The 23797-nt window shown below is 34.7% G+C and overlaps 1 protein-coding gene across 7 annotated transcripts in view; it reads left to right on the top strand.

Moving 5' to 3' along the window:
• Positions 1-23797, top strand: part of ATF7IP2 (activating transcription factor 7 interacting protein 2) — a 90486-nt gene that overhangs the window by 1193 nt on the left and 65496 nt on the right. For 4 of the 7 annotated variants that reach the window (XM_051963461.1, XM_051963484.1, XM_051963451.1 and 1 more), the window contains exon 2: positions 20225-20377. The exons of the other annotated variants lie outside the window; for them this stretch is intronic. The gene's annotated coding sequence lies outside the window, so the exon portion shown is untranslated. The remainder of the gene's footprint in view (positions 1-20224; positions 20378-23797) is intronic. 7 annotated transcript variants of the gene reach the window in all.

Here is a 23797-nt window from a genome sequence, read left to right as displayed (position 1 = left end):
TTCTTCAAGGCAGCCCATTTCACTTTTGGAACCCTCATGGTTAGGAAAGTAATATTTTCTTACATCAAGCTTAAATTTACCTTTTTGATTTTTTTACCCGTTCCTGCACATTCTGACTGCCAGGGCAAAGAGCAAATTTTATCCCTCCCTTTTCCCCGGGTGACATCCCTTTAGAGATGGCATAAAATGGCTTCTCCATTCCCAAATCTTCTTTTCTACAGACAGACTATCCCAGTTCCTTCAATTGATCCTTATCTCACTTGACCTTAAAGTCTTTCAGCTCAACAATTCCTTGGAGAAATATCTGCATGTCTCCAGCCCCATTGGGAAAATCTTGTGCCGTGATTCGCCTTTTATTGCCTTATACCAGACTGTAAGCAGACATCATTTTTTGAAATCGGTACTTAACAAATTTGGCTCTTTTTTTCCAAAGGTGAGGGGTTTTTTTGGTTAAGATACTAGAGATGAAAACTTAATAAAGAAATACAAATCTGCATATTATATGCAATAAAAGTTGAAGTAACTTTTAGCAATAATCAAATATATTTCACTTCCTCTTGGATACAAAAAACAAAAAACAAAAAAAAACTAGGGACTAGGATATACAAAAGAAATAGAAGTCCCCATCCTTAAGAAACTTATAAGCTATTTAGATGAAGTAATTGTTCTTAATAAATATTGTTGGAATCTATTTCCATGACTTCTTTTTTTACATCTTTTCTATTTTGTTTATGAAACTCAAAAGAATGGGGGATGCTGTCAAAGAATATATGCAGATTTATTTTATCATGTCTCTTTTTTCTGGAATCAACTATTTTCTGCATCTGTAATGTTTCTTTAAAAAATAACTTTACTTCTATTGCCATGCCACCCATGTTGCTCAAACATTTACCATAATGCATTTTTAAAAAAAATTTTCTTGGTCTGTGGACAAAAACATTCCTATTAAATTACTTAGAATTTTTCCATAACTAGATAAATACTTGTAAAGTTAATAAGGCATTCTTACTTTAGGTAGTTGGAGCTAAGAAATATTTTCATTATCCTTTTTCTTTTAGTTATTATTAACATGGTGGTTAGAAAGAGCACTGGCGCTGAAATCACAGAACCTGATTCAAATTCTGGCTCTGATAGTTATAGTCTTGGTAGTGTTATTTTACAGGTATGTTACCTAGCTTCTAAATTTCCTCATTTGTAAAATGACTTGTTTAAACTAGATGACTTCTGATGTCCCTTTCAGTTCTAGATCTATGAACTTGTTCAAAGAAGAAATACTTTGAAATACATACCCAGTATTGTAGGAGTAGGAGTTGATTACAAATTAAAAATGTTTATTTTTCATGTACTTACATAGCTAATCAAAGAAAACTATTTTATTCTTTTCAATAATCTGCCTAAAATTACTCCCTGGCTGCTCAAAAAGTGTCAAGATCTGGCTTTGCCCTGGGGCCCTGCCCCCAATACCCTTTTCCAACCAGGTGAGCCTATTTAGATATTTTTCTAATGAGGCTTACCTATTTCCACCTATGAGGTTTCAAGTCCATTCTTGATAAGGGCACCTTCTGTTCACTTGATTGATTTCTCTGACCATACTTTGACTACTTGTCCTATGATTTCAAATTGTTTGCCTAAATTCTGATCATCAGTTTCTGGAACTCTTCTAGGGCTGATTGCCATTCCTATCTTTCTATCCATTTTTTCCTGGTCCCTCTAGTAATAGACTTACTCCCATTCATTACTGTCCATCTTCCCAAAGTGGGGAAAATGAGTTGAAATGTGTGAGGTTATATATCATATTGATCTAAATCCAAAGCTACATATAAATATACATTACACAAATTGAATCTGAAATAGTATCATGTGAGTTTACTTTCTTCTTGGGCCAGATAGATTTACATATTTTAGTAGATGGCACTGAAAAGTTTCAGGTTATTCCATTTCTATTTTAAAAATTAATTTGTTATGTTTTAAGTTCTGAGTTTGTCTTCTTGTCTTCCTCCAAACTCTGCATTAGAGACTGCCAATATATGATAACGATATATGTGGAAACTATAGAATAATCTATATGGGGGTGGATAGAATTTTCCTCCGAAAGTACTTTGTAGATGATTTGAATGATCTTATTCAGAATAGCTTGGTCATTCACATTTATTCTTCAAACATTATTACTATTACTATCTACATCATTCTCTTGGTTCTGCTTGTTTCATGCTGCATTATTTCATACTAGTCTTCCCATTTTTTTCTAAAGCCGACCTGTTTTTCATTTCTTACAGTACAGTAGTGTTCTTTCATAGTCATATTGATGAATTGATGAATCAACTTATTCAGTCATTTGCTACCACAAAGAGCTGCTTTGAATATTTAAAAATATACACATTCTTTTCCTTTTTGCCTTATCACCCTGCGAAGTAAGCCAAATAGTGGTATTGCTGGACCATTGTTCTATAAAAATGGTTGTATTCATTCACAGTTCAACCAACATGTATTCCAAATAATATAATATTCCAGTTTTTCCACATTCCCTCTACCATTTGTTGTTTTCTCCATTTATCATTTTAGCCAATCCAATAGGTATAAGATGGTAATGTTTTGTGTTTCTCTAATCAGTAATGATTTGGAACATTTTTTCATATGATTATAACTTTGATTTCTTCTTTCAAAAACTGGCCATTCACATTTTTTTTACATTTATTAATTGGGAAATGCCTTGTTCTCATAAATTTGACTCATTTCTATATATATTTGAGATAGAAGGCTTTTGTCTGCAACACTGACTCTAAAAAGTTTCCCCCAATTTTCTGCTTGTTTTTGGATCTTGGCTATCTTGATTTTCTTTATACAAAAAAAATTAAAATTTTATGTAAGTAAAAATTAGTCATTTTATATTCCATGATCTTTATCTTGTTTATTCATAAGTCCTCTTATCCATAAATCTGATAGCTACTAAATTCCATGCTCCTCATTTATCTATTATAATCTCATTTTATATCTGAATCATGTATCCATTTTGATCTTATCTTGACAAATGGTATAAGATTTTCGTCTATACCTATTTTTTGGTGAGAGACTGCTTTCCAGTTTTCCCAGAAGCTTTTACTAAGTTAGTGAGGTCTTATTTAAAAAGCTTAGATCTTTACATTTATCAAACATGAAGGTACTATAATCATTTACAACTCTGTATTGTGTATATATTCTATTTCACTTAAATATCCATGCCATATAGTTTTGATAACTACTGTTATATAATACAATTTGATATCTGGTACCGCTAGACCTCCTTTTACTTTTTTTAAAAATTAATCCCTTTTATATTCTTGAACTTTTGTTCTTCCAAATAAAATAATTTTTAATAGTTTAATTGGAATAGCCCTGAACAAATAAATTAATTTAAGTAAGATTGTCACTTTTATTATATTGGCTTGAACCATCTATGTATAATTATTATTTCTCTATTTAAAGCTGACTTTGTGTAAAAATGTTTTATAATTGCTTTTATTTTTCCTGGATTTGTCTTGGCAGGTATACTCCCACGTACTTTATATTGCCTACAATTATTTTAAATGAAGTATCCTATCTTCTTGTATGACTTTGTTGGTTACATTTAGAAATCCTGATGATACATGTGGTTTTATTTTGTATCTTGCTACTTTTGCTAAAGTTCTTCATTGTTTCAACTGACTTATTGGTTAAATCTCAAGGTTTTTCAAGTATATCTTTTACCAAAAAAAAAGATATTTTAATTTCTTCATTGCCCCTTCTAATTCCTTCAGTTTCGTTTTCTTCTTTCATTGTTATTGGTAGCATTATTAGTACAGTATTGAAAAATAGTGATAATAATTGGCATCTTTGTTTTTAGTTTTGATCTTATTGGGAAGGCTTTATATTGAGCATGTCAGCATCTTGCTGATGGTTTGGGGTGGATATTTCTTATTTTAGGGGAAAATTTATGCATTTGCTTTCAAGTGTTTTTTAAAAAGAAAGAATGTTATTTTTATCAGAAGCCTTTTCTACATCTGTTGATGCAGAAATCACCTAATTTTTGTTTATTTTGTTATTGATACAAGTGACATTGTTTTCTTTATGTTGAACCAACCCTGTATTTCTGGTATAAATCCTACTTGGTCACAAGTATAATCTTTGTTCTATATTGCTGTGTTTTATTTAGCTAGCTAGTATTTTATTTATGATACTTATAAGAATATTCATTAATGAACTTGATCTATAATTTTCTTTTTCTGTTTTTGCCCTTCTGGTTTAAGGATCAGCATTATATTTGATTTTTAAGAGGAGCTTCATAGGATTCCCTTTTTTACTTATATTCAAATAACTTATTTAATATTGGAATTAATTGATCTTCAAATTTTGATGGAATTCACTTGTAACATAGTTTAAATGGTCATGATGCTTTCTTCTTTGGAATCCTGTTCAACTTTTTTTTTTCCTAAATTGGCTTATTTAAATATTACATTTCTATTTCTGTTAATCTGGGCAGCTCATATTTTAAGTATCCTTCCATTTTACTTAATTTGTTCAATTGATTGGCATATAATTAGTCAAAATAAGACTTTGTGATTTGTTTTTCTCTCTTTTATCATAATAAGCAATGGTTTATCTATTTTATTTATTTTTAAAATAAAACTAGCTACTACTTTTATTAGTTCAATAGCTTTCTTATATTCAGTTTTATTAATTTCATTTTTAATTTTGAAGATTTTCATTTGAATATTTAATTGAGGGGTTTTAATGTTCTTTTTCTAGTTTTTTAATTGCATACTCAGTTGAGCTGTTCTTTCTCTAGTGTACTGATGTAAACAATAAAAATATCCCTTTTATTATTGCTTTATCTCTATTCCTTAAGTGTTGTTATATTTTCTCAACATCATAATCTTTAATAAACTTATTTGTTGTTTCTATGATTTGTTCTTTGATTCATTCTTTCTTTTGGATTAGGTTATTTCGCTTATAATTAATTTTTAAATTATGTTCCCATGATCCATTATTAAATGTAATTTTATTTATATCATCATCTGGAAAGGGTGTTTTTAATGTTTCTGCTTTTCTACATTTGAATATAAGGTTTTTATATCATAATATATGATTGGTTTCTATAAAAGTGTCATGTTCACTGAGAAAAAGGTATATTCCTTTCTTTTCCCATTTAGTTCTCTCCAGATGTCTATCTTGTCAAGTTTAAGATCCCATTCATCTCCTTGACTTCCTTTTATAACATTTTTCTGACTTCTGTGAAACCCTTGGATTTCAAATTTTTCTCTCTCTCTCATTTATCCCCTTAATACAGCAAGCAATCTGTTACAGGTTAAACAAGGGTAATTCTTCTAAACGTACTCCTAAATTCATCATGCTGCACAAAAATAATCAGATCAAAAGAGAGGAAAAAATGAGACGAAAAAAAAAGGTCAACAAAAAAAAAAAGGTGAAAGTATTATGCTTTGATCCACATTCAGTCTCCATAGTTCTCTCTGGATATAATTGGTACTTTCTTTCACAAGTCTAGTGGAATTGCCTTGAATCATCTCATTGTTGAAAAAGAACCAAGTCATCACACTTGATCATCACATAATTTTATTGTTATAATTTTATTCATGTAAATCTCTCTAGATCTCTCTGAAATCATCCTGTTGATTGTTTCTTATAGAACAATAATTCTTAATGTGCATATGCCATAATTTATTCAGCCAGTCTCCAACTGATGAACATCCACTCGGTTTCTAGTTCCTTGCCACTACAAAAAGAGCTACTACAAACATCTTTGCACATTTCTCTTTTTATGATTTATTTAATTTATGATCTCTTTGGAATACAAGCCCAAACAGATACTGCTGGATTAAACTGTATACAGTAAAGTCCTTTGGACATAGTTCCAAATTGATTGAATCCAAAATGATTGAATCAACTCTGCCAACAATACATTAGTGTCCCATTTTTCCCACTTCTCCAACAATTATTTTTTTTTTTTCCTGTCATCTTAGGCAATCTGAGATGTTTAAAATGGTACCTCAGAGTTGTCTTAATTTGTATTTCTTTAATCAAAAGTGATTTTAGAGCATTTTTTCATGACTAGAAAGAGTTTTAATTTCTTTATCTGAAAATTATTTATTTAATCTTTTGATCATTTATCAAATGGGGAATGGCTTCTATTCTTATAAATTTGAGTCAGTTCTCAATACATTTTAGAAATGAGGCTTTATCAGAAACACTAACTATTAAAATTTTTTTTTTTTGCCAGCTTTGTTTCCCTTCTAATCTTGACTGCATTGGTTTTGTTTGTGCAAAAACTTTTAACAATGTAATCAAAGTGATTGATTTTGCATTTCATAATGTTCTCTAGTCCTTTGGCCATCAATTTCTCCCTTTACACATCTGACAGGTAGACTATCCTTTGTTCTCCTAATTTGCTTATGGTATGGTACTTTATGTCTAAATCATGAATTTATTTTGACCTTATCTTGGTATAGGGTGCTAGATATTGATCAGTGCCTAGTTACTGCCCCACTGTTTTCTAGTTTTTCCAGCAATTTTTGTCAAAAAATGAATTCTTATCCCAGAAGCTGGAGTCTTTGGGTTATTAAACACTGAATTACCAGTTATTGGCAATCACGTATTGTTAATCTATTCCACTGATCCATTGCTCTGTTTCCATGTACTAAATGGTTTTGATGACTGCTACTTTATAACATAGTTTTTGGTCTGGTATGACTAAGGTCACTTTCCTTTGCATTTTTTTTTAATTTCCTTGAAATTCTTGATTTTTTTGTTCTTTCAGATGAATTTTTGTTATTTTTCCTAGTTCTATGAAGTAATTTTTTGACAGTTTGGTATGGGACTGAATAAATAGATCAATTTAAGTACAATTGTCATTTTTATCATATCAGCTTGACCTTACAAATACTTGATATTTTTGATTATTTTTACTTGATTATTTAAAGATTTTCAGATATTTAAATCTTACTTTATTTCTATGAAAAGTGTTTTGTAATTGTATTCATATATTCCTGGCTTTGTTTTGGCAGGTAGACTCCCAAATACTTTATAGTATTGACAATTATGTTTTTGTCTCTTGCTACTGGGATTTGATAGTGATATATAGAAATGCCAATGGGTTTATGTGGGTTTATTTTATATCCTACAGTTTTGCTAAAGTTGTTAATTGTTTTTAGTAGTTTTTTTAGTTGATTCTCTGAGATTCTCTAAATATATTATCATGTCATCTACAAAGTATGATACTTTTGATTCCTCATTACGAATTCTAATTCTTTCAATTTCTTTTTCTTCTCTTATTGCTAAGCTACCTTCTAGTAAAGTAGTGAATAATACTGGTGATAATGAGCAACTTAGTTTCACATCTTGTTGGGGATGCTTCGAACTTATCCCCATTATATATAATGTTTGCTGATGGTTTTGGATAGATGCCACTTATCATTTTAAGGAAAACTCCATTTATCAGTATACTCTCTAGTGTTTTTAAAAGGATTGGGTGTTGTATTTTGGCAAATTTTTTTTTTACATCTATTGAGGTAATCATGATTTCTTTTATTTTTGTTATTGGTGTAGTCAATTTTGCTGATAGTTTTTCTGATATTGAACCAGCAGGCATCCTTGCCATAAATCCTACTTGATCATAGTGTATTATCCTGGTGATAAATTGCTGTAATCTCTTTGCTAATGTTTTATTTTAGATTTTTGCATCACTCTCCATTAGGGAATTTGATTTATAATGTTCTTTCTGTGTCTTAGTTTAGGTATCAGCACCATTATCTTCCCTTTTTTCCCCAAATAGTTTATGTAGTATTGCAATTAATTGTTCCTTACATGTTTGGTAGAATTCACTTGTAAATCCATCTGGCCTGGAAATTGTTTTCTTAGAAAGTTCATTAATAGCTTGTTCAATTATTTTTTCTAAAATGGCACTATTTAAGTTTTTTTTCCTCTGTTAATCTGGTAATTTAGCCACAATATTCCTTGAAGTTTTCATTTTGGGGTCTCAGGAGGTGATTAGTAGATTCTTTCAATGACTATCTTACCCTCTGGTTTTAGGATATCAAGATTTTCATTTTCAATACTGGTAATTTGGTTTTCTTCTTTCCTTTTCCTAATCAAATAACCAAAGGTTACAAAGGTTATTTTGTTGTTGTTGTTTTCATAAAACCAACTCTTAATTTTGTTTATTAGCTGATAGTTTTCTTACTTTCAGTTTAGGTATTTAATTGGAAGGGTTTAATTTGTTCTTTTTCTAACTTTTTTAGTTGCATGCCCAACTCATTGATCTTCTCTTTCTGTATTTTATTCATCTAAGAAACATAAAATTTCCCCTAAAAACCACTTTTGCCGCAATATTGTCATTCTCTTGGATGAAATTATCAGTTTTTTCTATGGTTCGATGTTTGACCCATTCATTCTTTAGGATTAGATTATTTAGTTTCCAATTTTTGTTTTACTTTTCCATGATCCCTTATTACATGTAATTTTTATTATATCGTGATTTGAAAAGAATGACTATTTCTGCCTTTCTATATTTGATTGTAAGGTTTTTATGCCCTAATACATAGTCAGTTTTTGTGTAGGTGCCATGTACCACAAGGGAAAAGGTATATTCCTTTTTATCCATATTCACTTTTCTCCAAAGGCCTACCATACTTATTCCTAACTCCTTTCTTATTTTGTGGTTAGATTTTTCTAGTTCTGATAGAGGAAGGTTGAAATTCCCCACTAGTATAGTTTTATTGTCTATTTCTTCTTGCAACTTAATTTTTCCTCCCAAGAATTTGGTTGCTATAGTTAGTTATATATAACTATAATTAGGTTTATCATTGTTACATATATGTTTAGTTTTGATATTTCTTCATTATCTATGATACCCTCTAACAAGATATAGAGGAAACTTTGTCTTTTAATCATCTATTATATTATTTATTTGATTATTGTATTATAGATCTAATGATCTATTTTTTTACTTTTGCTTGATCTGAGATCAGAATTGCTACTTCTACCTTTTTTTTTTTTAACTTCAATTGAAGCATAATAGATTCTGCTCCAGCCTTTTACCTTTACCTAATATGTATCTTTCTGCTTCAAATGTGTTTCTTGTAAACAAGATATTGTAGGATTCTGGCTTTTAATCTTCTCTGTGCTGCTTCTGTTTTATGGGAGGGTTTATTCCATTCACATTCCCTTTTTTCAGCTCCTCTCCTTTCTTATTCCTTTCCCTTTTTACTTCTGTACTACATTCTATTAACCTCCCTCTTTCCTTTCCCTTTATCACCTCCTACGAGAGAAATTGCTATCAAACTAAGTACGTAATTCTCTTTTTGAGCCAAATCTGATGAGATTAAGCTGGGTAGTTGATTCTTGATTGTAGTCCAAGCTCCTTTGCCTTCTGAAATATTATATTCTAAGCCCTTTGATCTTTTACTATGGAAGCTGCTAGATACTAGGTAATCATTATTATGGCTCCTCAAATTTGAATTGTTTCTTTCTTGCTTTTTGCAGTATTTTTTCCTTGATCTGATACATATGGAATTTAGCCACAATATTCCTTGAAGTTTTCATTTTGGGGTCTCAGGAAGTGATCAGTAGATTCTTTCAATGACTATCTTACCCTCTGGTTTTAGGATATCAAGGCAGTTTTCCTTGATGATTTTTTTGAAAGATATTGTCCAATATCTTTTTTTTTTTCATCATGGCTTTCAAGTAGTACTATAATCCTTAGATTGTCTCTCCTTCATCTATTTTGTTCTGATTGTGTTCTGTTGTGTTCTGATCTTCTTTGTTTCCATAATAGCTTTCTATAGTTGAAACTTTTGACTTTTTTGCTCATTTTTAAAAGTTGAGCTCTCCTTTTAGGGTTCAGGGGAGATTATCCCAAGCTTCTTTTGTAGAGGGACAAGGATCTCTCACTGACTGCACTGGGGTCAATGGTGCTGCAGGCTTTCCCACTGTGATAAGTGGGTTTGGCCAAGTCCTGCCTGTCATGCTAGAGTATGGAGACTCGCAGTTTGCTTTCTGTAGTTGCTTGGAGGTCTCAACTGATCTGCTGAAAGGCCAGTGGTCAAAGAAGAGAGTAGTCAGTACTGCTATACTTTGGCTAACAGCCTTCCAGTAAATTCCCCATACTGAGCCTCTCCCTGCCATGCTTGTACTGGGTCAAGTGCCTACCTTCCCAATTGAGACAGACCTTTCCTGGAGTCCTTCCAAGATATCTTAAAGCTGGAATTATTATACTCCAATTGTTTGTGGATTCTGTCACTCTGAAATATGTTTAGAGGCTTGATTCTAAGTGAAGTTGAAGGAGAGCTCAGGCAACGTCCTGTTTACCCTGCCATCTTGGCTTTGCCATCCTTGACTTTTTTTGGTGGGGGAGGGGAGATATTAAATTTATTTAGTTCTAAGAGGGGAAGATTGAAGTCCTCCACTATTATAGTTAATTCTGTTTCCACCTGGAATTCATTTACCTTTTTGATGTTTGGGTTAGCTTTCAGGAGGTCCTTTGGACAGGCATTGGTTTCAGCAGGATAGACACCATGAGAATGGTCAGGAATAGAGTTTAGAGTCTTTATTCTGGCCCAGTCTTGATCTTGGAGGAGTGGCACCAGTTAGGATAATCAAAAATGGAATGTCTCATTTCCAATTCTTCTCAGCCCTTAGATACCCTATTACAATTACATCATTACAGCATATTGATTATGTGTGAACTAGAGAACCATTATATCACCATGGCATTTGATCCTTGAGTGTTAAAAAGCAAATTGGTTAAATAGGATGGTATAATACAAAGATCACTGTATTCAGTGATACCAGTACTAAGCCTTATAGCTCAGAAATCAAAAAAAGAAAAGGATCCATAGGTATCATAATTATTTTTAGTAGCATTTTTCTGTAGTGGCTAAAGGTAGGAAAATGATAATGTACCCATCAATTGTTATGCTATTAAAACAAGTTATGACATAATCAGATAATAGAACACTATTATGCTATAAGAAGTAATGAATGGATTCTGTCAATATAAAGTAATTATTAAATAAAATAAAATTAAATTAAAAAAAGAAGTAATGAATGGGATAGTTTCAGAGAAATTTATGAAGAGTTGTATGAACTGATATAGAGTTAAATGAGAAGAACAACTGCTACAATAACAAGATTGTAAAGAAAAATTTTTGAGATTTAAAACTCCTATTAATGCAATGATCAACCGGGGTACCAATGATGAGGCATGCTAATTCTGAGATATAAGGCTTAGTATTGAGCACTGATACCAGCGCAGAGTCGGGTGGTACAGATTCTGCACAGCGGAGAATCCACAGGAAGGAATCTACAGCAATGTTGGCTACTCTGCCCTGGTTGAAAGCCAGTAGATCAGCAGAGAAGTTATAAAACATCCAACACAAACACAAAAGGTAACTAATGAACCCCAAAATGTCAGAATCTCACTGAATCTGGCCACGCTCACTCAGTACCAGGAGTGAGTCAGCACAGACCCAGCACAGTTGCTGCCTCTTATAGAGGAAGCTTGGAAAACCTCCCCTGCCCTAAAAGTAGACCATAACTTTTAAAAAAATGATTAAAAAAGCAAAGAGAACTCTTGACCATGGTCAGTTTTTATGGTGAAAGAGAAGAACATATTTCAAACCCTGAGGAGACTAAAAGCAGATCTTCTCCAGATGAAGCCTCGAAAGGTGATATAATCTAGTCCTGTCACACAAGACTCTCCTAGAAGAAATTAAAAAGGATCTTAAAAGAGAGCTAGAAGAAAAATGGGGAAAGGAAATGAAAATTTTGCAAGAGGATTCAGAAAAGGCATATAATTCATTAAAAAATAGATTTGATAAAAATGAGAAAACTACTTCCCATTGTGAAATGGAAAAAATTTCATAGAACAAAACAACTCATTTAAAAATTCAACTGGATAAATACAAAAAGAAGTTTAAAAAAGTAAATGAAGAAAATAATTCAGTAAAATTCAGTAAAAAAAAAAAATGCAAATGAATGACTCAATGAGACAAGAATCAGTCAAGCAAAACCAAAAAAATGAAAAAATAGAAATAAATGTAAAGTACCTAATTGGGAAAATAACTGATCTGGAAAATAAATCTAGGAGAGACAATCTAAGGATTATTGGACTCTCTCAAAACCACGATTAAAAAAAAGAACCTAGACGCTATTTTTCAGGAAAGAGGACTTCCCGGATGTCATAGAATCAGAAGGTAAAATAAGCATTGAAAGAATTCACCAAACACCTGAAAGAGACCCCAAAATTAAAACCCCAATTTCAAAACTATTGGACCAAAGAAAAAATATTACAAGCTAACAGAAAGAAACAATTCAAATACTGAGGAGCCACAATAAGGATTACGCAGGACCTAGCAGCTTCCATTTTAAAGGATCAAAGGGCCTGGAATCTGATATTCCAGAAGGTGAAGGAACTTGGAATTCAGTCAAGAACAGATTACCCTGCTAAACTGCGCATTTTTTTTTTCAGAGAAGAAGATGGACATTCAATGAAACAGGTGAACTCCACCTATTTCTGATGAGAAGATCAGAGCTAAACAAAAAATTTGATCCCCAAATATATAACTCAAGAGAAGCATAAAAAGATAAAAATGAAAACTTCCTGTTCATATTCTTTGACCATTTATAGTTGAGAAATTGCTCTTATTTTTATAAATTTGAATCAATTCTTTATATACTCCACTAGAAATACTTGTGTTAGAATGTGAGACAAATAAGGATATTTAGAAATTAACACATTTGATTTGAATAAGGATCAATTAAGCAGAGGCATTAATACAGCTCTACAAGTATTAATTCTAGAATTACTTTGTTTTTCAGTATGGGTTTAAAAGAATGGCAAGAAACTTATAGTGGAAAGTATGGATCTAGGAAGTGATTTTTGGCCATTTTACCTGTATTAGGGGTGGTGTGGAGATCTATCATAGTTGGAGTCAACTCTTTTAGCGAAGATATCTTTAAAATTGAGTTCTTCCATGGCTTCGAACAATTCATATTTTTCTCTGAGGATGTAGTAGACTATATTGTCTTCTCTATCACCATAGAAACTTTCAATAGAATCTTTTTCTGATATTTGCTCATTTTCTTAGCCTGTTTCTTGGTTTTTAACTGTATTTTAATGTTGGATTCTGCCCCCATGATGGAGGAAAGGGGCACTCTCCCAAACTTGAAGGTTTTGTGAGAGAGAGAGAGAGAGAGAGAGTGTGTGTGTGTGTGTGTGTGTGTGTGTGTGTGTGTGTGTGCACAGCTATTTTCACAGGTAATATGATTTAGGAAGCGGTATGTTTACTACTCTTCTGTCCTGTGCTCTGATCTTTGAGCAACCACAAGCACTCTTTTCTGTCCTGGAACTGTAACCAGATGAGACCACAAATTCTGTGATGCTACTCCTCCTCACCTTGGGACTAAGACTCAGGACAAGTCAAAGCTAATGACACCATGAGACATCAGGAAACAATAAAACAATTAGAAAAGTGAAAAAATAGAAGAAATTGTGTAATATCTTATTGGAAAAACAACTGATCTGGAAAATTGATCAAGGGGAGAATTTAAGATGGTTGTTTTCCCTTTTCTCTTCAGTACTTATCTCCCAATTACTTCAATCCTTGTCTCCTAATTAGTAATAACCAAAAACCCTAAGTGGACCCACTGGTCCTAACAGAAATCCAATCTCTCTCATCTGCCCTGCCTTTTCATGTAATATATCAACCATGAGTTCAACTTGATAGTAATGTACATACAGCAATAAGTATTAGCAGTGGTACAGACTTCCACTCCACTCTCTCAGAGGCTAAAAGATAGTTTCAGGCTCCCTGGTTTCAAAGACTGTGTTAGCCAAAGAATTTAGAAATTCCTAAAGCTCGTGGAGTGACTGAGAAAACTCAGATTCCCCCAGCCATCTGAATGATATTGGCAAATATGTCCTCATAATTTAAAAAGCTAGTAATAGGAGCAAGAAAATTGCAAGTCCCTTAAGGAAAAGTGAGTTATTTTCAAAGGCCTCCCCCTAAGCTATGTGTCAAAAATAGTTGTGTCAAGGTGGACATATCCTGCACTATATTCCCTGTAGTGAATAAAAGGTGTTAGGAATTGGGAAGTAAAAAGAGTGGAACCGTGCCTAATTTCAGGGGCTTAACTCATCCACAGAGTAAAGTGTAACTTTGTAGAGAAGGCATAGATGGTCTGCGAGTTAAGGACCATTCGGACTGCCCTACTCCAGGAATGAGTTTGATAATTGCTGGTAAAGCCCTGCCCACAGTTACTGAAGAGGGACATGAATTAGATGGTCTGGGTAACCAGGGGATTGATTTGGAAGATGTAAGGGATTTTATAAATATGAGTTGGAGAGTTTGTTGTCCTTCCTTCTTGAAGAGGACCAAAATGATATCATTGTTAGAGTAAAGTTAGTGTACATTAGTGTGTCCAACTATGGCTGTGATTAAAATAATGTGAGCTCTGAATGCTCTGCCACAGGTCAGACACAAATAATGCTTATGAACATTTAGGGTGAATTCTCTAAATTTGCATGTCTCAGCTTCTTCTGAGCCACTTCAGTTCTGCTTTGCTTTTAGAGCATAGCACCTTTTCTGATGATAGTATGCCATGATTGGCGCTCCTGTGCCAGTGTCTCCTGTATCATAGTCTCCTGTATCATACAATCAATTCTAAACTTCTTAAGAGAGATCCTGAGAGTGTACTTGCATCATTTGTTTCTGACCACCTTGTGAGCATTTGCCCTATGTAAGTTCTCCATAAAGTAGTCTTTTTTGTGTGTGTGTGTGGCTAGTGTATATTTAGCATTCAAACAATGTGGCCAGCCCAATGAAATTGTGCTCTCTGCAGTAGAGTTTGAATGCCTGACAGTTTAGTTCAAGAAACCTCAATGTCTGATATCTTATCCTGCCAGGAGATCTTCAGAATCTTTCTAAGATGATTCAAATGGAAGCAATTCAGTTTTCTGGAATGGAGCTGGTATACTATTTAGGTTTCATAGGCATATGACTATGAGATAAGTATAATGGCTCTGTAGACATTCACTTTGACAGTCATTGTAATACTTATCTCCCACACTTCATGTGGCAAAGTACCTGGTACCGATTCTATTCCATCTGAGATTTACAGTGTTGGGATCTATTGTTTATATAAAAGTTGGCCGAAATTTTCTAGATTATATGGGAAGAGGAAGTTATGCCCCAGGAATTCAAGGATGCTACCATTGTCTATCTCTAAAAATGTAAAGGGAATAGATCATCCTATGATGATCAAAGGGAACGAGTCTCTCAGTCATTGCTGGGAAAATTCTTGCTCAGAGTCTTCCTTAATGTTGATCATACACCTGGAAGAAGATTATTTACCTGAGAGCCAGTGTGGCTTCAGAAGGGGTTGAGGAATAGTTGGCGTGGTGTTTACTGCCCTACAACTCCAGGAGAAATGCCAGTAACAAAACAGAACTCTGTTAGTAGATTTGTAGATCTGACCAGGGTACTATTAGTTGTGAGGGCTTTTGGAAAATCACATCAAGATTTGGTTACCCAGAAAAGTTCATCACTATAATATATTAATTTTACAATGACATGCTTGCTAGGATTCTGAACATTCAGACAATGGTCTTGAACTTTTCCAGTCACCAATGGAGTGAAACAAGGTTGTGTATTTACTCCCATGCTTTTTTAATGTGATGCTTTCAACCATGTTGTCAAACACCTTCAAAGAAGCATCAAAATCAGCTGCTATACTGAGGTGGTAAATTCTTCAACTTGAAAAGGCTGCAAGCTATACATAGCATATACATGCTTTCCACATGTGAAACCATTGTTGACAGCAAATGGAGAAGTTTTGAATGCTGTGAATTAGTTCACTTACCTTGGCAACATACTTTCCTGAATGTACACATTGATAATGAGGTTGACATATGCATTGCCAGAGCTAGCTAGCTCAGTGTTTGGAGAGTTAGTCTGCATTGAAACCTTTTTCACAAACTGCATTAGTAAAATTAGGTCTGGTCAACAGATGACCTGAGAATGGGGGGCAAGAAAAAATACCAGGCTTTTCTACAACATTGGAGTCATGTTTACTGAAGTAACTATGTTGCCAGAAAATGTGCACCCTGATTGAAAACAGGAAGAAGTAGAGACTTAAAAGTCTTTGGGAGGATTCGAAAAAACAAAAGGGGATAACTACTGGATAGGTGTTGAGTGGCTCATGAGAAAGGAGGTTATATGGTTATATATGGTTATACATACATATATATATATATATATATATGTATATATATATATATATATATATATATTGACTTTTACTTTGGTGTCTCATGTGATTGAGTGGTCCCAAAGTCCCCCATTTCCAGTGGCCTCACATATCTAAAGAAAAAAGTTTCTTGCCCAAGGTTTTCCCTCCATAAAGGGATTGCCATCTAACAAACCCAGAGCAGAGGACCAATTGGTGAGGAAGAATAGCATAATTGTAAAAAGCAAAAAGGTTAAGCATTTTTTTAAGGTCAGAGAAAGTGATTATGTTCTTCAGATAGTAAACAGTTCTTCAGTTAAAAAGGCAAAAATAAGAATACAGAAAGGAGAAAAAAATATGTTAAAAATGTCACCAGTGTCCGTCAACAGTCTATAGGTAGTTTCTTTCAGAAGAGAGGTCCTTGATGGGCTCATAGGAATATTCCTGGGACTCTAGAGACAAAATGAGAGAGTACGAGTTTTATTCTAGAAACATGAGTTCAACTGGGAAAATCTTTTGAGTTTGACAGCATTCAGATAACCTGGTGTCGCCCTTTCTACTTTGTGCCCAATAGATCAGTACCTTGGGCCTTCCAAGATTTCAAGTATACCTTGTCCTCTGGCTTTACTGGGGTGACAATCTGAGAGTGAGCATTTGCCAGTTTCTGGAAATGTTCCTTTGAATAGTGGGAAAGGACCTTGTGGACCACACAAACTGTGTGATAAACTAAATGAACAGATATTCTGAGTATGCAAGAATGCCAAAAGTTAAGAATGCCATCCATATAGAAGCTCAGTGGGACTAAACTTAATGTTTTCCTGAAGTGTGGTACAACCTCTAAGCAGTCCAATTGGGAGGATTTTTACCCAGTCTTGATGTGTCTCCACACTTAGTAAGGAGTCACTTGAGAGTATAGTTCATTTTTTTCACCTTGCCAGGGGACTGAAGAAGCCAGGCAGAGTGGAGGTGATAAGTAATGTTAAATGCTTCAGCCACAGTATTTCAGTAACTTGTGGGGTAAAGGCAGGGCCATTATTGTTCTACATGGAATGTTTTCACTCCTGCAAGCCAAGACCTCTACCCAATTAGTAAAAGTGTCACCAAAAACCTGTAGCAATTTGAAACTCTTGCCTGGAGGCATATGTGTAAAGTCCACCTGCCAATCTTCTGCCTCTTCTCAAAACAGTTTTTAAAGTGGAGGAGGGGTTAGACAGCATCCTCAGGATTCACCTCAATACAAGTTAGGCAGGCTTGGCAGAGTTGCTGGTGCTATGGTTAGGGGCAAGTGTATAGCAGCTCAGGTTTGATTTTGCAAATCTGTTTCCCCTGGCTTGGAATGACAGAAATCTCTCTAGGTTCATAGACAGCTTGCAATAGTAAGATTTCCCCATTTGTTGGATGTTGGAATGTTTGGCTGTCAAAAATCCCCTTTTTCTTCATATAGCCCCATTATAATGAAAGGCATATTAGAATCAATATGGATATTAATTCTCTGTCCCTTTTCCAGTTCTAAAGCTCTGGTGATGGTAATGAGTTCAGTCCTTTGAATGGAGGTTCCAAGGGGAAGTGTTTTAGCTCTTAAAGGGGCTAATAACAGAGTAGCCCATTTTTCCCATCCCCAATAAAACTGGACCCATCTGTAAACTGTTCACCACTGGGATTTTCAAGAGGGAAATTCCTTGGGTCAGGATAGCTAAAATAGACTCATAAGATCTTGCAGTTATGCATAATACCATCAGACTGGATTGTGAGTGTATGATGCCCTCAGAGAGAAGTCAGGAGTGTCCAAAAGGAGGGCTTGATGTTTAGTGAGTCTTCTACTAGCCAGCCACTGATAACCTTTAGCTTTCAAAATGCTCTGAATCTGATGGGGAATTAGTACTTCCAAAGGCTGGCCAAGAGTGAGTTTCTCAGTTAAAAGTTCAGCCACAACCCTAAAACAGGAGGACCATCCAGAAGCAGCAGAATCAACTTGTTTAGAATCCCATTCTTGGGGTTGGGACCTAGAAACTGAATTAAAATACCCAAAGCTCGGCCCCATCTTTATCACTATGCAGTGTGAAAGGTTCTGAATTTGGGCAGAATTAATGTTGGGACATTGGTCACTTTGACTCTTACAGTCTCAAAAATCTTGGCATGATTAGGATCCTAATCTAGAAGGAGTTCACTAGTCAAGACCTGAATGGAATCATAAAGAGGCTTTGCAATAACTCCAAAATTGGAATATCCATATCCTACAACATCCAGCCAGGCCTAGAAAGGCACCCATCTGTTTCTTTGTGATTGGCTCAGGAAATGACGAAGTGGCCTCTTTCCTCTCTGATGTGAATGAGAAGTGGAGATTAGTTCGTGGCCCCAGTACTTGAAAGATTGCTAGGCAACATGAGCCATAAATAAAGACACTATAGTTCAGTAGCCCAGAAAATTAAGGATCCTGTATGGAAGCTTCCAGAGAAAACTCCAAGGTTAGTCTGTTGATGAAGATATTATTTACATACTGGATCAGACTGCTATTAGTTTCAGATCTTATAAATCTCTTCTTAAAGCATGACCAAACAGATGGGGCCTGTCTCAGAAGCCATGGGGCAGGACTGTTCATGTTAATTGATGGGATTTCAGTTCACTTAGGAATACCCACTGAAAAGCAAAAATAAATTTTGAATCTTTATGGAGCAGTATTTAATAAGAAGGTAACTTTAAGATCTAGAATGGAAAACCATTGAGTATCTCTTGGAATCTGAGTAAGAATGATAATAGGGATTGGATACTATTGAATGAGTGGGAATTAAAGCCTCATTAATAGCTCTGAGATTTTTTACCATGTGGTACTCCTCATTCATCTTTCTAACCAGGAAAATGGCAGTGTTACAAGGGAGACTGGCTTGGAACCAGAAGTTTATACTTAAAGAATTTCTCAATTGGGGATTGTAAGCCCTTTCAATCCTCAGTCTGAATTGGGTATTGGTACTGGTGGGGAAACATTTTAGGATCTCAGAGATGCATTGTAGCCAGGGAGCTATGAGTAGATCACCCTGGAATTCCTTAATCCCAAATGGAGGAGTCTACTTCCTCCCAGACTTCAACTGGAATATGGTGATGGCCAGGTTTGAGAGGAGTTGTAAAAGTGCCCCCAGAGGTCTGAGAAGACAGAATTTCACTATTGGGTCATTGTTACAGGAGTCACTTATTAGTGGCTGCTGGACATCTAACTCTGATGATCCAAAATAGATTGTGTCATGTGAGAGGATAGTAATGATACAAAGAGACTGAGAGGCAGCTGAAGTGAAAACCTCTGAACTTCTCTCATTTATTTCATTCCCAATACAGAATACATCAAAGTTATTAAAATAGAAGCATACATTTTTTCACAAGCAACATCTGCATCATTGTTTTATGACCTCCAGATAGATATCTCTGATTGTCAGGGTCATGTGTTCTTGAGTTGGTCAATTCTGCTCAGAGAATAAGATAACAGTAAAGATTGATTTGCAACTCCTCAACTCTGTATAAACCAAATATTCTTAGTCTTTCAAGTGTGCTGTAGGGGCTTCAGAGAACTGACCCACCCCTTAAAGGTGTAGTCCTCTTGAACCCTTTACAGGCTTTCTGAGTTCCATACTTAAGCATGGTCCTTAACAGGTCGTAACCTCAACAAGGGGACTGGGGCAGAGGAGAGGATAAGAAAAGTGTTTAAATCATAGTTCTTCAGATTTATAGGGCAAAACATTTCTTGTACTTCCCTTCAATCTTTATAACTCAAGGAAGTGAGAGATGGGTAGGGTTATGGTGTTGGGGCAATCTAATATATGTTAAACACTTGCAATACTTCCACAATTATACTGCACACAGAAATTCAGATCAAAAAGGGAAAAAATGAGCAAGAAAATAAAATGCAAGCAAATAACAAAAAGAGTGAAAATATTATATTGTGATCCATACTCAGTCCCCACAATTCTCTCTCTGGGTGCAGATGGCTCTCTTCATCACAAGACCATTAAAACTGGCCTGAATCATCTCATCGTTGAAAAGAACCACATCCATCAGAATTGATGATCACATAATTTTGCTGTTGCCCTGTGCAGTGATCTCCTGGTTCTGCTCATTTCATTTAGCATCAGTTCATGTAAGTCTCTCCAAGCCTCTCAGAAATCATCCTGCTGAAGGTTTCTTATAGAACAATAATATTCTATAACATTTATATACCATAACTTATTCAGCCATTCCCCAACTGATGGGCATCCACTCAGTTTCTAGTTCTTGCCACTACAAAAAAGAGTTGCCACAAACAGTTTTACTTGTGAATTGACCTGTTTCTTAATCCCTTTATTATCTTCAACGAGGCAGGTCAGCAATGGTCCTTCCTTTCTCTTCCTCTGCTATCACATATCTATGTAATCCCTCTCAGAGTTTGCAAGTAGAACAGCATTGGCCCCAGGGAGGGATCTATCTTAGGGGGAAAACTCAGCCGGAACATTACCAAATTTCTAAGTTAAGTCCCAAATTTTCCTTTTCTTTTCAGGTATGCAGCAGGGGATGGTATTAATCTTTCCCCTAGTGAGATCAAATTGGAGGGCAATGACGTTAAAGCCCTCAGTGAATTTGATGTTGTCCTCAGAGTAATGGACTAGTTTTTCCTTAAGTTGGGAAAGGTCAGTTACTGAGAACGGAATCTGCCACTTCTCTTAAAGGACAGTGTTTAGAGGAGCAATTGAATCAGGATTTTGAGGAGGAAGGAAAAGTAACCAACTTCTTTTATTATTATTATTATTAAAGCATATGCATGGGTAATTTTTCAACATTGACCCTTGCAAAACTTTCTGTTCCAAATTTTTCCCTCCTTCCCTAGATGTGAGGTAGTCCACTACATGTTAAATATGTTAAAATATATAGTAACCAACTTCTTAATGTGGCAGTGACTGAGAAGCAAGTATTGCTGAGTCTGGCTCATGGGATGAAGGGCAAGGGGACCAATAGGAAGAGAGTAGTTTGGTGGGTAAGAGGAAAGATCTAGCAAGAGGAGGTTATGAGTTCCCAATAAGAATTACTTGGCTCCAGAGGAGGAAGAACAAAAACTCTGGAGATTATAAGGAAGAAAACTTCCTTATATATCAGATCAGATAGTTCTCTGTCTGCTTTGTTTGGAGCCCTATTACCTGGAGTGAATTTGGGAATATTCTGCATTGTTGTCACAAGGTTGCATGTTGTGAGAGGACCATAAAGACCTAGACATATGAGACCTCAGTCTACTACTTCCTTTTGCAAAAGCAAAAAAGATCATGCTGTAAAATGATGTTCTAATTGAGAAAACAGTTGGCAGGTCACCTCTCCTGGTCCTCTAGATTATATTTTGGCTAGGCTGTATTATCAGATGAGATGTCAAAAAATGAAGTGTCTCATTTTAAGATCTTGTGAACCAATTTTGTTTCAATTTTATAGGAAACAACCTGGTAGATTGGCTAGGCTTCTTAAAGGAGTTTAGCTTCCTAGCAAAGCAAGATAAGCTATTTACAGAATAAATGGGGCTGATTACATCACAAGATAATGTAGATTTTTGAAGTTATAGGAGAGGTTTGTTAACATGGAGAGATTTTAAAGCTTTGGTGGAACTGCCTATACATACAGAAAAATCCATGGTGGGGAGAAGGGGGTATTAATGTATAGTAATATTATAACTATCTTGCTTCATCATAAGAACACCCTGAGGATAGCAAAGATGCATAATACAATATTGGAGAAAAATCCTTTCTGTGATTTGTGGTTAAACCTCCTGTTCTGCATTTTGTTGGTGCTACTTTTTTATTGGCTGACTTCTGTGGTATGTCTAAGCCAGAGGGATCTGGTCACAGAGCATGTTGACCTACTTGTTAGCAAGGGATTAAGAGTTGGAATTGGGAGCGGTTGGAATTTCATCAACATGAGATGGAAAGTTGTTCAGGTCCTTATATTGGTTTAGGTGAGTATGAAAAATAGGAAGAACTTGCACATGAAAAGAGTATTTATAAGACTACACCTGTTGTCCTGTTCACCAGCAAGGCTGCCACTAGCAATCTCTTAGAGGCATGGAGGAAAACCTTTTAGATACAGGAGTAATAAATTCAGGAAGACTTTTAGCTAAGGTGACTCTCCAGAGGGCTGAATTAGAATATCAGAGCCATGAGCCAAATGTGGTGAGTAGATAGGTAGTAAAGTGGATAGTGTTGGACTTAGAATTAAGATTTGAATTCAAATTCTCCATCAAAGCCTTACTTATCTGTGAAAGAAATAATCCTTAGTTAAATTAGTATTGATTATTTTGCTGATTTATTTTAGCATATGAAGAATTTAGATAACTTAGTTTGAGGTGTGTGTGTGTGTGTGTGTGTGTAAATAAAATAATTGCAGTCAGAGGTTAAATTCTACATTTTTACAGGACTAAGCTCTTACAGAGTTGAATCAGGATAAATGTTTCCTTATTTACCAAGTCACAATCACTTTTGGTCACCTCTGTGGTCACCTAAGCTAATATTCTCAACCACTTTACCACAGAAATAGTATTTTCCAATTAGCATATTTCCAATATGATTTGTGGGTTGATTGATATGATGCTATACGCAATCAGATAGTTAGACTAATGATTGGAATACCTCCAAGAAATCAACACATGAATACTACAGATTAAACTACTTAACTGTTCTCCTAATACTTCATTATTTCTGTAAATCTTATGAATAATAGTGTCATTAATATGTTAACCTCATGAATATATATCCTCTCTTACTCCTATAAAAACAAATCCCTATTTGTTTTTGGTTACTAAAGAATTATTAACCTGATTTGGAGGGAATTACTAGCTTTGCTGATAAATTGATTGTGCTTGGAATTTTATAACAGATTTTACTAGGTGGTATAATGGATAGAGCACCAGCCTTGAAGTCAGGAGAACCTGAGTTCAAATCTGGTCTCACTTAACACTTCCTAGATGTGTCATCTCAGGCAAGTCACTTAATAACCCCATTTGCCTCAGCAAAACAAACAAACAAAAAAATTAGGAACCTACTGCCCACAGCAATTCACAATTCCTAGGAATCCCTTGAAACTGTTCCCAATTGTAACCCACTCCCAGTGTATAGGTAAATGCACAATAACTTGCCTGTAAAATTTACTCATGATTTCAAGACCTTCTAAGATCACATGACTAAGACAGGTAATGTGAGTTTGGCATAGTTGAAGTTGAATTTGAAGGCTTTATGTCCCAGAAGGGCCAGATGGCACATGACAAAAAGTTAGCCATGCACACTTATAATAATATGGAAGCAGTATATTTCACAATGACACATGTTTCTTGACAGTGTCTTGAGAATCTTGGATCAGCATCTGACTTTACAAAGATTCTCATAAAAATCCCTTAGGGATACTACATTCAAATTATATGGGTAATATCATGTAATAATTCCACAGGATTGTTGATGAAACATGCTACTCCCTGACAAAAAGTGAAAGTCTCAGAGATATTTTTTAGATATAGCCAGTGTAAGAATTTGTTTTGCTTAACTATGTATATATT

The sequence above is a fragment of the Antechinus flavipes genome, chromosome 1 (genome assembly GCF_016432865.1).
Source record: "Antechinus flavipes isolate AdamAnt ecotype Samford, QLD, Australia chromosome 1, AdamAnt_v2, whole genome shotgun sequence".
NCBI classification, from domain to species: Eukaryota; Metazoa; Chordata; class Mammalia; order Dasyuromorphia; family Dasyuridae; genus Antechinus; species Antechinus flavipes.
The sequence above is the reverse complement of the archived record's forward strand: the minus strand, read 5'-3'. Positions and strand labels throughout refer to the sequence as shown.